At 46.6% G+C, this 14823-nt stretch overlaps 1 protein-coding gene across 4 annotated transcripts in view; it reads left to right on the top strand.

Annotated features, from left to right (window-relative positions):
• The first annotated feature begins 509 nt into the window (after positions 1-509).
• Positions 510-14823, top strand: part of ZNF516 (zinc finger protein 516) — a 124705-nt gene continuing 110391 nt past the window's right edge. For 2 of the 4 annotated variants that reach the window (XM_055799223.1, XM_055799221.1), the window contains exon 1: positions 510-678. The gene's annotated coding sequence lies outside the window, so the exon portion shown is untranslated. Of the gene's footprint in view, positions 679-719; positions 825-14823 lie in introns of those variants that run through there. The other 2 variants (XM_055799224.1, XM_055799222.1) reach the window with 2 other exon arrangements.

The raw sequence follows: 14823 nt of genomic DNA, 5'->3' as shown, positions 1-14823 counted from the left end.
TGGCACATTGATTTGTTCGGAGGTCTTTCAACTTCCCCGGCGTGGCTGTTGAACAGTATTCCTCTTTGATCTTGATTGAGGACTTTAATGTTGTTGTTTCTGTGCATTTCAATAGATCCATAAATACTTTACCAGCGGAATTTGTCACCCCCCCAAAAAAACAAAACAAAAAAAAGTTTCTAATAGAAATGCATCTGGGGCAACTCCAGCCCGCACCTTTCGCGGCGGAGGTACGTGGGAACCGGGCCGGCGGTGGGCAGGAACGTGACTCCGCGCCCGCACAACGCGGCGCCCGGCCTCCCCCCGCTCCCGCAGCGCCCGGCGGGGCCCCGGGGCGGCGGCGCCCCGCGCCCCAACTTTGCGCCGCGCAGACAATAGCGGCCGGCGTGCGGCCCCGCACCGGGCAGACCGCGGGCTGCGGCCGCCGGGGGACGCGCGGCGGCGGCGGGGCGGGCGGGGCGCGGCGGGCGCGGGCGCGGCGCGCGGGCGCGGCGGGCGGGGGCGGCGCGCGGGCGTGGGGCGCGGCGGGGGCCGGCGGGCCGCCCCCGCCCGCGCCAGTGGAGCCGCTCGGCGGATCATGTGCAGCGCTCCGCTCGCATGCGGCGCATGGTTTCACCTTCAGGGCGGCGGGTGGCTCGGCGCGCCCTTCCCCGAGCGCGGCCGCCGGCAGCGGAGGAGGTGAGGGGCGGCGGGGCGGGGGGCTGGCCCGGCGGGCGGGGGTCCTCGGGCTGCGCCCCTGGGGGAAAAAAAACTTCGCGCCCCCCCCCCCCCGCCTTCGGGAATGGGGACTGGCCCCCCCCGGTCATCGGAGCGGCCCCAAAATGGTAACTTTGCGCTGTTTCGCGAGGAGGAGGAGGAGGAGGTCGAGGTCGGCTTTACTGCAGTGGTGGTGCCGGGGGGGCCGGCGGGTGCGGGGGGCCTTTTGGCTTTGTACGCTCCGTCAGGGGCGGGGGGGGGCGGACTGCGATATTAATCCATTAGGAAACAAAGAACAAATTGCCTCACTTTAAAGTAAAATGCTTCGGCTAATGAAGGTGGGTGCTGGGTCTTTGAGCCCCGAGTAGCCACTTAAATTATTAAGTGGGTTTTTTGCTCTCTACTCCCCCCCCCCCCCCCCCCCCCCCCCCCCCCCGATAGTGTTGCTTCGGCGTCAGCGTGAAATGCGCGGTGTCCGTCCGTGTCCCCCCCCCCCTTGTTTTTGAGTTGCTCGCCGCTCCGCTGCTCGCCGATCGCTGCGTGATCCCCGTTACAGAAGTACACAGTTTATCAAAGGAAGTTGGGGGTGGGCGGGCAGAGAAAACAATTATGCCCATATAGACAGCGAGAAGGGCTCGAAGGACAATGTCTCCAGAGCGATTATTTCCAGAAGAGGAAAATAGCCCGTTTGATGCGGGTGGGGTGGGGAGAGAGGCAGGGAGTTTAATGTATATGTAAAAAAAAAAGGGGGGGGGGGTATCGAGGGGAGGGAAGTGGAAGGAGGGAGGGGGAGAAAAGAAGAATAGAAATAATGCAGTTCCAGACATTTTGTGCTATAAAAGCTTTCCTCCTCCTCGTCCCTCCCTCCCTCCCCCCGCTACTATCTTCGGTGATAATTAGCATAGCGCCTAGTCGCGATCCTAATGCGAATTAAGTACTTGGGCAAGTTGAGGAAAGTTTGGATGGGTAAACTTTGCTATAAGGGAACAAGGTGGGGTGTTAAAAGAGGCAGTACGTGTGGGGAGGCGTGCGGGGCATGACAGCCGGCCGTTGTTTTTCCCCTCAAACCAGCTAACCTCTGCAATTAACTGCTGGAGACAAACCCTGTGTTTTAAGCCGAAAAGTGTCGGTTTGGAGTCAGCACCATTTATTAGGAGCGTTAATAAGCTGCCAGCATCAGACAGGGATCTTCTGGGGAACGCGCATTGTGTGTGCCCACAGCTTATCCTTTACATTACCCCTATAGATACGGTGGCGCTCGGGCACTGGACGTGCAAATATAATTTCGCTCGGACTGCTTTCTAAACATTAATTCTGGTATTTATTTAATCCAGATGCAGGGTTCCTCTCCCCCCCTCCCCCCCCCCCCCCCCCCATTTGCTGCCTTATTGTTGGTTTACATTTTCTGAAAAGGCGACTGGTGTAACCTGTGGAATTTGAAATGCAAATAAAAGCCTGTGGGAGTTGAGGCAGAACAAATCAGCATTTATAAAGTGAAAAAGATTTAATGTCTTTGAAACCATTGCGAGATTTTTTTTTTTTTAAGACCTGGATCGTGACGTCAAGTCGTTTGGGAAAATTTTTTAAAAATATTATTATTTTTTTTAATGTCTGAAACGCGGGTATGCGAAGTGCTTACAGGAAAAACAGATTACAAGATTAACATCTGTTAACATGATCGTTTATCTCCAGCCAAAAATAGGTCAGTCCTTTCTTAAGGAAACACGATTGCTGGGCGCATGATTAAATAATGAAATTAGGCTGGTGAGTTCATAAATGAGACACTGTGCCGACGCGCGCTAGGATCCGACCTGTGACAAAAATACGTAATTCGGGGTCCGCGGGCGAGCGGTGCGAGGTCAAAGTCCCTTTCTGGGGAGAGGCGCAACTTCCCCCGCGCCCGCCCCGCCGGGCGTTCCTCGCCGCCCCCCGCTCGCCCCAGGCCACCGGCAGCGCCCGCGGCCGCGGAGCCCAACTCTTCCCCGGCGAGCGGAGAAGTTTCCGCGGCAGGGAGGGGCGCGGGGTGCCGCGGCCGGGGGGGCCGGGGCCGGCTCGGCGCGGAGCCCCCGCCCGCTGCTGGTGCGCGCCCCGCCCCGCAGGGGTGGCCCCGCCCCCGGCCCCGCCCCCCGCCACCGCCCGGCCCGGCCCCGCTCCGGGGTGTCGGGGCGCGGCGGGGTGGGACGAGGAGCTGCCGCGCCGCTGCCCGTAGCCTCTGCCCGGGGGGCGCACCCTCCGCCCGAGCCTCGCTGTTCGCATCCCCCCGCCGCTTCCCCCCGGGTGGTGGGGTTGGGTGAGTTGGGCTTTTCTTGGAAGTGGATGCAGAAGTGCTCTCACGAAAAATTTTATCGGGATTTTTTTTTTTTTTTTTTTTTTTTTTTTTTTTTTGAGGTTGGTTTGCTGATTCTGCGGGCAGGTCGCAGCTCTTCAAAACGATGGCCTGGCGGCTGTGCTCTGGCCTGGTTCCTTGGCGGCTGGGGAGAGGTCCCAGCAGCCTGCCCCGCAAAGGGCCGCTGCGCTTTGGCCCCGTGCCACGGACTTTATTTCATGCTTGCTGCACTAAATGAGTTAACAGCCAAAGGGTTTTTCATTAACTCGACTTGGCAACCGTGTATTTCGTTGGCTCCCCCCCCCGCACCCCCCCCCCTCCCCCCAAAAAAGAAAAGAAAAGAGGAAAGCATAATTTTAAACAGAAGTTGAACGGCATAAGGTGGATTGGTTTGGGGGTGTGTGTATGTTTCTCAGGATCTTGTCGGATTTCCTTTGTGCCCCCCTTCCCATCCGTGGCGTGTAGGTGTCGGGGTCTGCGTGCCTTGATGTGTGACCGTTGTTTTCCCACAGCGTGGTAAGGCCCTGTGCGCCCGGGAGGGGACCGAGCGGGAGGATGCTGACCCTGAGGGAGGGGCAGTGACCTGCAGCTGCTTCTCCTTTATCTGCCCCTCAGCCCTGCGGGGGGGTGTGTGTGTGCGTGTGGATGGGGCCCAAGGGTGTGTGTGGACATGTTAGGGGGCACGCTGTTGCACGCAGGGCAGGTGCATGTGGGGCTGGGAGGGGTGATGGTGGTGGTGCAAGCAGGACAGGTGTGTGTGCACGTGTGCAGGGCCAGGGATGGAGTATGTTGCATCGCTGCAGGTGAGCCAGATGTGTGTGCCTGCAGGTCCTGCTGGGTATGGCGGGGGCCAGGTACACGTGTGCACGCCGGGATGGGGCTTCCCTGGCTGCAGGTGTGTATCCACTTGTACAGGAGCAGGGGGTGCTTTGTTGAGGCAGGTGCATACGTGTATTCATCAGTGTGCCACATCAAGTGTGTGGTGCTGGGCCTGTGTCCCATGCATGGGTGTGGGTGGTAGTGGGCGCTGGATGCAGCTGCACGCCAGCTCCTCTGGTGTCCCCCGTCCCCCCCCCCCGTCCCCCTTTTGTCCCCCAGGCTGGCTGCTGTTAGCAGGCCAAAAATAACTGTATTGCAAGAGGTGTTGGGTCTTCTGGGGGGAGAGCAGCACCTGGGAGGAGTGGTGGTGGTGATGGGAGCAAAAGTTTTACTGAGGCAGGGAGTATTTTGGGGAGGTTTGCTGCTGTAGTTTTGTCTGCGGCAGCTGGCTGGGACAAGTTGTCTCTCGGTGAGTGCTGCTGCTTGGTTTCCTGCTGGCATGTCCTTCACCTCTGTCACAGCAAACCCATGGCTGGCTGGCCTGGTCCTGTGCTGCTCTGTGCACCCACCATGGTTTTCGGAGCTTTCCCCCAGTAAAACTGGAAGCTGAAGTTGTGTCGGAGCACCTGTGGTGTGGTGGTTATTGCAGTGCAGTTACTCCAGGAGATGTCTTTAGTTTCACAGTAGAGTAGCTGCCATAGCCATTTTGAATGAGCTCTGTACAATAAAGTGATTTGTGTGGAGCTTTGTGTTACTGGTGCGGTGTGCACCTTTACTAGCTCCTGGCATAAAATATTTTTTAGATATCTCTAAAAATTCTTGCCTGGGATTTATTTTCAGGCCTTCAGTTCCTGTAAGACTGAGTGGTGTTGAGGTGACGTGTAGTTAGTGATAAGTAACGGTGTGGTCTGTGTGGACAATAGGGCATTATATCCCCCTTCTACACTGTTAGTTTAATACACAGAGAGAATGCTTGCAAAAGAAGAAAAGAGAAAAAATTAACACCAGTGAGAATAACATTGTCTTAAGGAATGATCCAAAACACGTTTAAAGAGAGGAATGGTATTTGTTAGCACTGCTCCTATCTGAGCTCAGCGCGACCTTCAAAATTGCTCTAGGCGACTAAAACAATATGCGTCAGGAGCTGCGTGCAGTCCGTCCATGAATGTGAACAACAGCTACTCTCTGCATCATAGAAAATAAAACAGTTTACAGCACTAAGGTGAAAGTACCTATTGTTATTTGCAAGTGACCTCAGTGACGGTATGGCTGGCTGGAATGGAGCAACAGCAGTGACACTCGATTTCTGTAGATTAAAGTTTTTCCTGTGACAGTGACTAATGTCATTGCTTTAAAAATTAGGTTCATGGTATGTTTTTATAGTTGGTGATAGTACCGTGCTGTCACCAAGATTTAATAATAGCAATTATCGGTACAGAAGTACTCAATGAAGGGGTTGAAAACGATTATGCCATCGCTCTGAATCTCTGCCTGTTGAACTGCCCATAAGTACAGCCATCCTTCATTTTATCAGAGGAAGATGTGTATGTCTTAACATTATAGATCTGCTTTGGAAGCAGGGACGTTGGCTTCAGCTGACTGACAAAAGGGTAAAATGCACCTTGCTGTGGGTGCTTGTGTAGCTGGTAGGGGAGGGGACAGGCTGGGAGTGTGTCAACGGATGAATGATGTAGTCACCAACTCTTGCAAACTTTAGGTAGTCTGTTTATTTGGATTTTTTTTTTAATGTCTTTACATACAGGTGGCTACCAACAGAGTTATCTACAGTTATTTGTGATCTTAACTGGTGAATTTTATACTGAGGTTTTATCTAATGGAGGGCATCTGTATTCAGTGTGATCCAAAACCTGTTAACTTTGAAAGGCCTCACTTCTGTGAAGGCTTACATTCATGCCAAGTACTTCCAGGACTTCTCTAGAATTCCATAGACTATGCAAAATGAGCCAGTGCATAGGCTTTTGTGAGACCAGTGATGAAGGCTGTATGCGTGTACTCCAACTGGAAAGCTGGGTTTGACTATGTTGTTTCTTAAAGACATCAAAATAGAAAGCTGAAATACAGTGATTGTGTTTTGCAGGAAGCAACTTGTCTGAGCTTGCAGATTTTACAAGTAAAATGTGCCTGTTTTTGAGACACAAGTATGAATTTGCAGATACATACCTTTTAAACCTGAATGGGTATTAGCTTTCTGTGCAGAAAGGGGAAATGGACTATTACTGTTTTTCATAGCTGTGTGATGTTCCTCAGTTGCGCAAGAGCATGCACAAACATCCTATAAATTGCCTTGTTGCTTGTGAGCTCAGTGCTGTCCCCTAATAAGCACGCCTGCCACTCCCATTGACTGCTGGGAGGTACATGAGGCTGTCTCTGGGTGGAATTAAACTTTTGTAGGCGAGTCTGAAATCTTTAACAATATCGGCAGTTAATCAGCTAAAACTTATTACAGTGGTTGTTTCTTTTTTTTTGCTTTTTTCTGCAGCCATAGAATTATCCAGATAATTAATCACTGCATGGCCAAAAAAACCAAACACCAAACCCCCAGAAAAAAAGTCACGTTTATTTGATTAGATATCTGCAAAATAAATGTTTGAACCGTGGAGCAACATTGCTTTTTCAAAGCAGGCATCTTATGTGCTGCAGATGTTTATGCACTTCAGTGCTAGGATAAAACTGTTCTGACTCAGTCACTGAAGGTAAAATTCTATTTTTCAGTTACCGAGTGTAATTGCATAATAACTCTGGGCATCATCAGTACGATACTTGGGAGTTAGAAGGACTTAACAGCAGTATTTCTTGATTGACACTTCTGTGTTAAAAGTGAGACTTCCTTTCCTTTTCCAGCAGGAGCAGTCCTAGTAAATATTACGATAGTGAGCCCGCATTAAGACATGCTCGTGGATTATGGTCCAGGTAGTTAACATTGCCATGGCTTTCATTAGGATGATGACTTCATTGCAGATGTTTACTTTCATTACCTAACTGTTAGTCAGCAAATGCTCGGTCTCTTGATCTGCTGAACCTGCTTTGCTATTTGAAGCCAATGAGCTCTGGTTTTATGTTTGGGGTTTTTTTGTTTTTTTTTTTTTTTTTTTCTGATGTGATGATTACTCAATCTTGATTATTCATTTTTTGATGTTGTTTACATCTTGGTTATCTGTAGAGGCCCGTCAACGTTGTTACACACTTCATGTTAGCAGTTTCTCCTTGCGTTCCTGAAACTGCATTACGGCAACAGCACTTATGCAAACGGACTCGGGGCATTAAGCATATGTTCTGAGCTTAAATTAGTGTGTGGATTGACAATGCTTGCATCTCTTAAGTTGCTGCCAAACTATTTATTGCCTAATAAGTTCTAGCAGGTATTTTATAGCAGTAGCACACGGCTGCTGTAAGATAATTTGTTTGTTTACCGCTCCCAAGTTGTGAGCTAACATTGCAAATAGTGCCTGTTGCAGGGACACTGGGACGGTGGCTGTTGACGTGGTGTGTTGTTAATGAAAGCACTGGTCTAAACTGTTTAAAGTCAAATGTTGTGGAGGAAGAGAGGCTTTCTACTGTGGATTCAGAACTACTTATGTTCTGATGACTACTTAAAATCCATTTTTGCTAACCTTTCATTAAAGTGATTGCTTATGGAAAATAATTTAATTTGTATTGGCAGGATATTACGTAGCTTAATGCTTGTTCAACAAAATCCAGCTTTCCTTATGGCTGTTGCAGAAGCCATAGGCCTGGCGTTGCTGTTGTACAGTCGTGGTAAACCCAAGGTAACTTTAGCAGCGTGGCACTGTACTTACAAGGCTGTGTGTGGGGATGAATTTAGCACACAGCACTTAGCTCCTAATTAAAGCTTATAGTATTACATCCGTAATCAGGACACTCTTAGAATCTCTAAAGAAATTAGTTTTTTCTTTGTTTACTCTTCTCCCTTTTCTTTCTTGCCATCTTGCTGTATGGTGTCAGGAGCTTGCTCCTCTGTATTGCTGTCATGTTTACTCCCAAAGGAAATGTTTTCCAGCAGTGTACTCCAAATTGCAAAGTAGAATAATTTCGTGGCTCCCGAAATCTTTAAGGTCAGTTTCTGGAACCATCTAGCTTTTAATCTTCTTTTCAAAGTAAAACAGAAACTACAAAGCATATGTAATTACAATTTGTAGCTATTTTTAGATTCCTGACATGTTTCCTTTATAGTATAATGATAAAAACAAATACTCAGCACAGAGGCTAGACAGACAATTTTCAAACCAACAGCATCTGCTCCAGCTACCCTGCATGTATTTCGTACATGTTTGCTTTGGTCCTTTTATTTTTTTATTGGTTTTGGGTTTTTTTGTTAGGAGTGTACTGAAACTGTGTATTTCAGTATATGACTGGGGGTTGCAGAGAAAATGAGAGCTCTGTCTATTGGGCAGGTCCTGTTGGGAGTGTTTGCTGAAAATCGGGTCATGTATCAGTGAGTTTTAATGTATTGTATACACACGCGCATGCTTTGCCTTTCTGGCAGGTAAAATCAAGAATGGTGAGTTAGCTTGTCACTATTTTTACACTGCATAGAAATGCTTGTATTGGCTTATTACAGGGACTTAATAGTAATTTTTCCTTGTCTTTTTAAAAAAGATAGTGAGCAGTGAAGTGGCATTAGTTTTCAGTAAAGAAAGAGAGGCTGGTGGAAATTGAGGTTTTCTGGTCACAATTGTAACCTTGTTTTAAAATAATCACATTTGTTTATGTAAAAATAGATTTGGGAAAGAAATTAGCCATGTTCTTTTTTTTTTAAAAGGGTAACGTGTGTGTACTCACCATATGGCAGCATTTAACCCATATTGTATGAAATGACAACAAGTCACATTTATGCTCTGATTTATTTCAGTGATTCAGAATGTTCTTTTTCTGAAATGTACAATGAATGATGCATTTAAGGTTGTGCAATGTAACTGTGTCTTTAGCTGTTTTGCCTCATTGTTCTAATGATATTGGGTTCATGAGTAAGCAAATTTTTTTTTTTTTCCTTCTGAAATAATTTCCTTAAGAAATAGTTGGTCTCTGAATGCTGAAATAATTCGAGGGAAGAGTTACGAACAATAGCTGGTGACATGGTGCGTTGTATAAGATTGCAGGGCGAGGTGTTACGGTCTCTGCTGGCTGAAACTAGAGCTGCTCCTTTGATGGTTGAGGATGTGCTTGGGAAGACTTTCTCCCTTGCTCTTGCTCCAGTCTTTGCACAGAGGTTTCTTAGTTGTCTATTTTAATGGATGCATTCTGGCTTCCCTTGCGGTAGACTGAGAGGCACCTGTATTCATGAGCTGGTACCAGTATTGGCAGCGACAAGTATGATAAAACCATGAATCAGGCAGCTTAAGGTATTGACTTAAGAGATCTTATTTCCCTAATTGCATAGTTTATTTTCTCTTCGGATTTGGAGCCCCTGGGAGTTGTATTTTTAGGCTCTCTTTCCCCTTGCCATCCTAGCCATGTGTATCTTTAGGGTTTTGGGAGGCGGGGCTCTACTCGGAAGTCCCAAGGCGTGTGGTAAATAGGAGTTAGCCCCATACAGTGTGTCGCATGAGAACTTCCGAAAGTCGGTGGTACTCCTCGGGGAGGTACCAGTTGCTCACCATCTGTCTCTTAAAGTCATTTCTTTTAACCTTGGAATACAGAAATATTTCAACAAGGTTATTCACATGTCTGTGTGAAGTATCTATAAGCGTACCAGAAAACTGCTAAGCTTCTAATTTCAACGTGGTGTTTGAATACTAATGTATACCAATTAGGAATGGCTGATGTTGTAATTTGTAGAAGTTGAAAGGAGCATTAAACACCACCCTTCCAAAACTAAATACAGCTTTTTCTCCTGTGTGTAGCTGCTTAATGAAACCAAGGGTCTGTGTTCCAGATTGTTATGATGGCACGTTGATACATCCTTGAATAAACTACCAGTCTCACGTAGTATCACATCAGCCCCTTTGTAGCAGCCTGTGTGTAACTGTACCTTTAGCTGATTAACACAGTACTTTCTTGATACTGTTTTTATGACTGTGAATGCTTATTTGAAGACCATTTTTAGAGAAGTGTTTTCATCGCTACTGAGAAAAGCTGTACAAAATCTATAAATACTTTAATTAGATTTGCTCTGTCTCTTTTTTTCTTTTCTTTCCCCCCAGATAAATTTTACTTCTGTAATTAATGCTGTGATCTTCAATGCATAATTTATATTGACATTAATAATGATACTTGGAGAATCAAGTTTGAGAAAACGTGACAATTTATGTTGATAACCCCGGTCCCATTAAATTTGAACAGATTTTAGTAGAGCGAGCCATGACTATCAGTGGTATGATGAAATAACCTACTTCTCATTGTGGCAGGCCTATTGGAGAGTTCATCTTATTGTGAATGGTACATACCAGGTGTCAAGTGACATGCCAGACACACAGCTTTGCTTCTGAATGACTCCTTCCAATTAGAAAGTAATGGCTTTAACGGGATCAACACAGTAATCGGAGTCCCTCAGTTCTCCAGTGCCAGGCGGTGTGTATTTGCAAATGTTAGTTATTTATCTGCTTCTCATTTTGCTGCAAAATTATTGGTAACCTTGGGTAAATTGGGGGGTGGGGTGGGTGGGAATACTATGTGGAAATCGTGGGATTAATGGTTTAGCAGTCAGGATTAAAAATAGTCTCAGCAAATTACCCTGTTGATACTGGAGCCAGAATCTGTTAATGGGGTTACAAGCAGATTGGTTTATCAGTCATTTATTTTCTAGGTTGATTAGGGATTATAGGTTGCCATGTATTTGTATCACAAAAGTAAGCAGTGCAAAAAGCAAGGATTGCTAATATTTCACTTCAGTGTCATGCACTTAAAAGGAGTGTATCTGGAGCTCAGAACTATCTTCTAGGCTGTGGGCAGCCTTTTTCCTCAGATTTTGATGCTCTTGAGGTGGATGTCTAAGTAGCTTGGGTATTGTAAAGGGGTGGCTTGGCTTGTTAGAAGTCTGAAAAACAGTGAAAGCGCTAAGGTAATCTGTGAAATTCATGCAGGCCACTAAGCACAAAACTTTAAATGCTTGTTACTGAACTGTCTGCTGTTTCATCTCCTATTTCAGTGCAAAAGCTACAGCATTTTTTAGTCACAATAATGTGTATGATGTGCAACCTGAGCAATAGGCTGATGACTTCTGTGTGTCCTGTTCTAACCTGCAAAGAAATTGTCTCTGTGTGTATCCCTGCATAGTAGAATCTTTCAACTGCCACCTGTATGTTGCAGGTCACACGTTTGTACCTAAGCTAGGCATGGCATTGCGAAGCAGGGTGTTCCCCTCTAGATGAGAGCCATGATGGAGATGGAGTCCTTCAGATATTACTCTTTCCTTCTGCTGTCTAGCTCAGGAGAGACTGTGATTTTCACACTCTTTCCTACCTTGTCCTGGTGTACAGCTTAAGATAATCTAGTGATATTTATTGGCTTTTCAGTACTTGCCAAGTGAAATGCAATGAAGTGGCAGGTGAAGATTTCTGCAACTTCTTAGCTAGATTTAGAGCACTGAAGAAGATTGATGGAGAGACTCGTAACTGTTTTTGCTTCCTTGGCTCTGACAGAAAAGAATGGGGAGAACAAGAAGTTTAAGAAGAGAAATGCCAACCTGGTTTGAGAGAGGAATGGATGGTACTAGCTAAAGAGGAACCCACTGGGGACCAGCTGGTCCCCAGTGGTATAGTAGGCAGAGGAAAGGGAAGGAAATGGGGTCCTTGAGATGTAAGAAATCAGGCTAATTCCTTACCCTTCTAAAGCCCAGGTCCTCTTCCCCCCTTTCAAAAATCTTGTCCAAGCCTCCTGCGGGCTCCAACACTGGTGCCCAGGCATCAAGGCGTGTATCACTAGACTGAAGGGGAAGGCTGTCCTTTTAACATGGCTCTTTTGTATGTGAGTTTTGTGCTCCCAGAGCATGGGAGATGGGGGAGAGAGTGTAATGGACATGGTGAGGGATGAGCAGCCCAGGGCAGTGGCAGGATCAAGAAACTTGTCTGAGGTTTTGGTTTGAGTCCTCTCTCTTACAGGTTATTGTGCAGACCAGTGCAGGTTACTCTGCAGAGTGTAGGGACCCCTTCAACGGTCCTGCTGGCTCAGTAGGTTTGGGAACACTGCCCTCTCAGTTGGTACTACCTCTGCACAGGGGAAAAAAAAAAAACCAACATCACTCAGGAGAGTTTCTGTCCTCTGTTGTCCCCATGGGAGAGGACACATTCTCTCTTAAACTAAACTCTCTTCCACGTTTAAGAAAAAGGACAAGGTGATGAAAAGTGTGAGTGTGACAGCTCAGATGATGCTAGATGTAAAAAAGATTTTTTCTGTTCTTACAAACCCAGTTTATTCTGCTTTGTTCAGTGTATTTTACACTTTGGAGAACAGAACAGTATTTGAAGGCCTGAAATCTCAGTTTCTCACTGTAATACAGAAAATGAAGTTTTCAGTTTGTGAATTTTTTCAGTAATTTCCTGGAAAAAATGCCTGTGTAGGGGTATATGAATGTGGAAAAGATAGATGAAAAATAATTTTGCAGAGGAGCAATAAAAATGCTCTTCACACAGCTATCCCTGCTTTACTTCTGTGATGTTAAGGGTCTAGTAGATTTTGAGTAGCGTAACTCAAGAGTTTCCTCATGGAGTCTTACAGCAGCTCTGCATAGTTCATTGAAGACCAGGTACCCAGAGTTACTCTTTGTGTAATTCTGCCCACTAGCTTACACCTCGTGTTTGGGATAGTGGAGCTGTGCAAAGATGAGCTCGTTGACTTGTAAAGATCTCTCACGTTTCACAGGTGGCATCAGCGTTTACATGGGCAGAGGCAGTGAGGGAGATGGTGCAGGCCGCAAAAGAGGAAAACACAGGGTATGAGGAGCTGAACACAGCCTTAAAGGAAGGGAGAATGTAACAAGACCATGCAGAAATAAGGGAGGAGAAAATGGGTGTTTGGAGGAGCTGTGGAGGTCCATAAAGACTGTTGAAGGTGGAGAACTGGTTTCCCCTTTACCTAGGGACACTGGGTTTTGGTAGGTGAGTGTCTTTTGTTTCCTCAGGAATCTCTGGTTATCTGTGTAACTAGTAGAAGGGTTGTTGCCCCTTAGTGCTATTTTTTCTTCATGAGTGGTGAGATTGATGTGGCAGCTGGAGCTCCCCCAGTCCTTGTGTCCCTCTACAGTGTTGCTGGATGCCATTGTCTGGGATGGGTAACGTGGTCTAACTGGGATCTCATTATTTCCCATGTCAGTGGCCTGCTGGGTGGTCTCTGCCATCCTGCAGCAGCACAAGGGGGAGACAGGAGTGTTCAGAGCTGTGTAGGAGCAAGATATGGAGATACCTGGTGCCTAGCATGTGCGGTCCTGCTCCATCACCATGGGTACTGGGAAAAATTACAGTGCAGATAATGGTGGTGGTGGTTATGGAGACGAGATGTTAAGCAGAAGAAGAGGAGGTTGGCCAAGCACATGTGTTCGCATGTGTGTGAAGTAACTGAATTTTTTTCTTTTGTGTAGTTACTTTAAGGGACTTAAGACTTGGTTCCCACTGTACAAATCACTGTTTATGGTAGCCCCTTCTTGTGCCTCTTGTCCCCCTGATCTACTTTGCTCTGCAGTCCCCGTTGCCTGGTTGTTGCACGCTTCTGAACTTGAGGTGGTGTCAACATTAAAAACCTGAAGGTGGTGGAGACCTGGGTTGAGTGGGTGGATGTGGCATGTTGAGCGTGAGAGTTTATGAAGGAGAGATATGAAGGGAAGCAGGTTTGTGTTCAGGATGAAAATGGGAGCGATGTGAACGTTGCAAAGGGCTCATGAGAAGCGTGTGGCTACGCTGAGAAACTGGGCTGTTTGCATAGGAGGGCTGGGAGGATGGCAGGCAGGATGCGGACAGCCACCTAAGGCTGATTATTTTTTAGCACTGGCAGCAACCTTCCTTAAAGAAGGAAACAAAGAAATTGCTGTGAATGAATAGAATTTGTTAGGACCAGCTAGGTTTCTGAAAGGTGTGTCAGCAAAACCAGCCATTTAAAAAAAAAAAAAAAAAAAAAAAAAAGCGCTTGGGAAGTCTGTTGTTCATCCCCTGTCTTTTTTGTGGATAATCATGAATCTGTCCTGAAAGCACATTTTCAAGATGTGACTTTTACTGCTACGGCCTTCACTGATTACTTTTGCAAAGAATGAGCTGGGTATAATTTTTCTGGTCTCTTAAAAAGAAGTAATAACTTCATGTTTTAAGCATTGTGAAGGAGATAAAATTAGGACATGCAGCAGTTCCTTTTTCCAAGCTTCTGTACTTTTCATCAGTTCCTTTTGCTAACAGTCATCCTCTAAATCAAACCGCAACATGATGGTCAAGTAAAGGTATGTGGGAACACGGCAGGTATCTGTTTTTATCTGACACAAAGTCAGCGGTTTAGGTTTACAGAAGATTATGATTTATCAGGACAGTATAATTATAGCTGTTGTCATACAGTGGCACCCAGTAGCGATGATCTGTTGCTGTTGTTCTGGGATGTGTACAAAACATAGTAGGAAACAGTCCCAGGACTTGATTGTATCTTCTCTGTGTACATGTGGTTGTGTGAATCCATTAATGGGTCATTAAAATTCTTCAAAGCATATCTGCTGTCAAATTAAACGCTAATAAATGTCTGTTAATTATCATAGCCCTCTTCACAATAATAAGTTATTAGAATTTAATTTACTGTGCATTTTACTAGATTAGGGGGGAAGCCAACTTCAGCGTTTGATCCTCAGCTGGTGTTTGAATGTGTATCCACAACACAAGGCAAAAATTTGGTGACAGTCTTCCCAGTACTGAAGGCTGCCTGTGTGTTGATGCTGTGGAAGTGCTTTCTGCTATCCTCCGAACTTGGTCGGTTTCTGTGCAGGGAACTGGTCCTGCCCCAGGCTTGCAGGACACTGTGGGGTTCCTCATCCTCAT

This window comes from Falco peregrinus, chromosome 3 (genome assembly GCF_023634155.1).
Source record: "Falco peregrinus isolate bFalPer1 chromosome 3, bFalPer1.pri, whole genome shotgun sequence".
NCBI classification, from domain to species: domain Eukaryota; kingdom Metazoa; phylum Chordata; class Aves; order Falconiformes; family Falconidae; genus Falco; species Falco peregrinus.
This window is presented reverse-complemented; position numbering and strand designations above follow the sequence as displayed.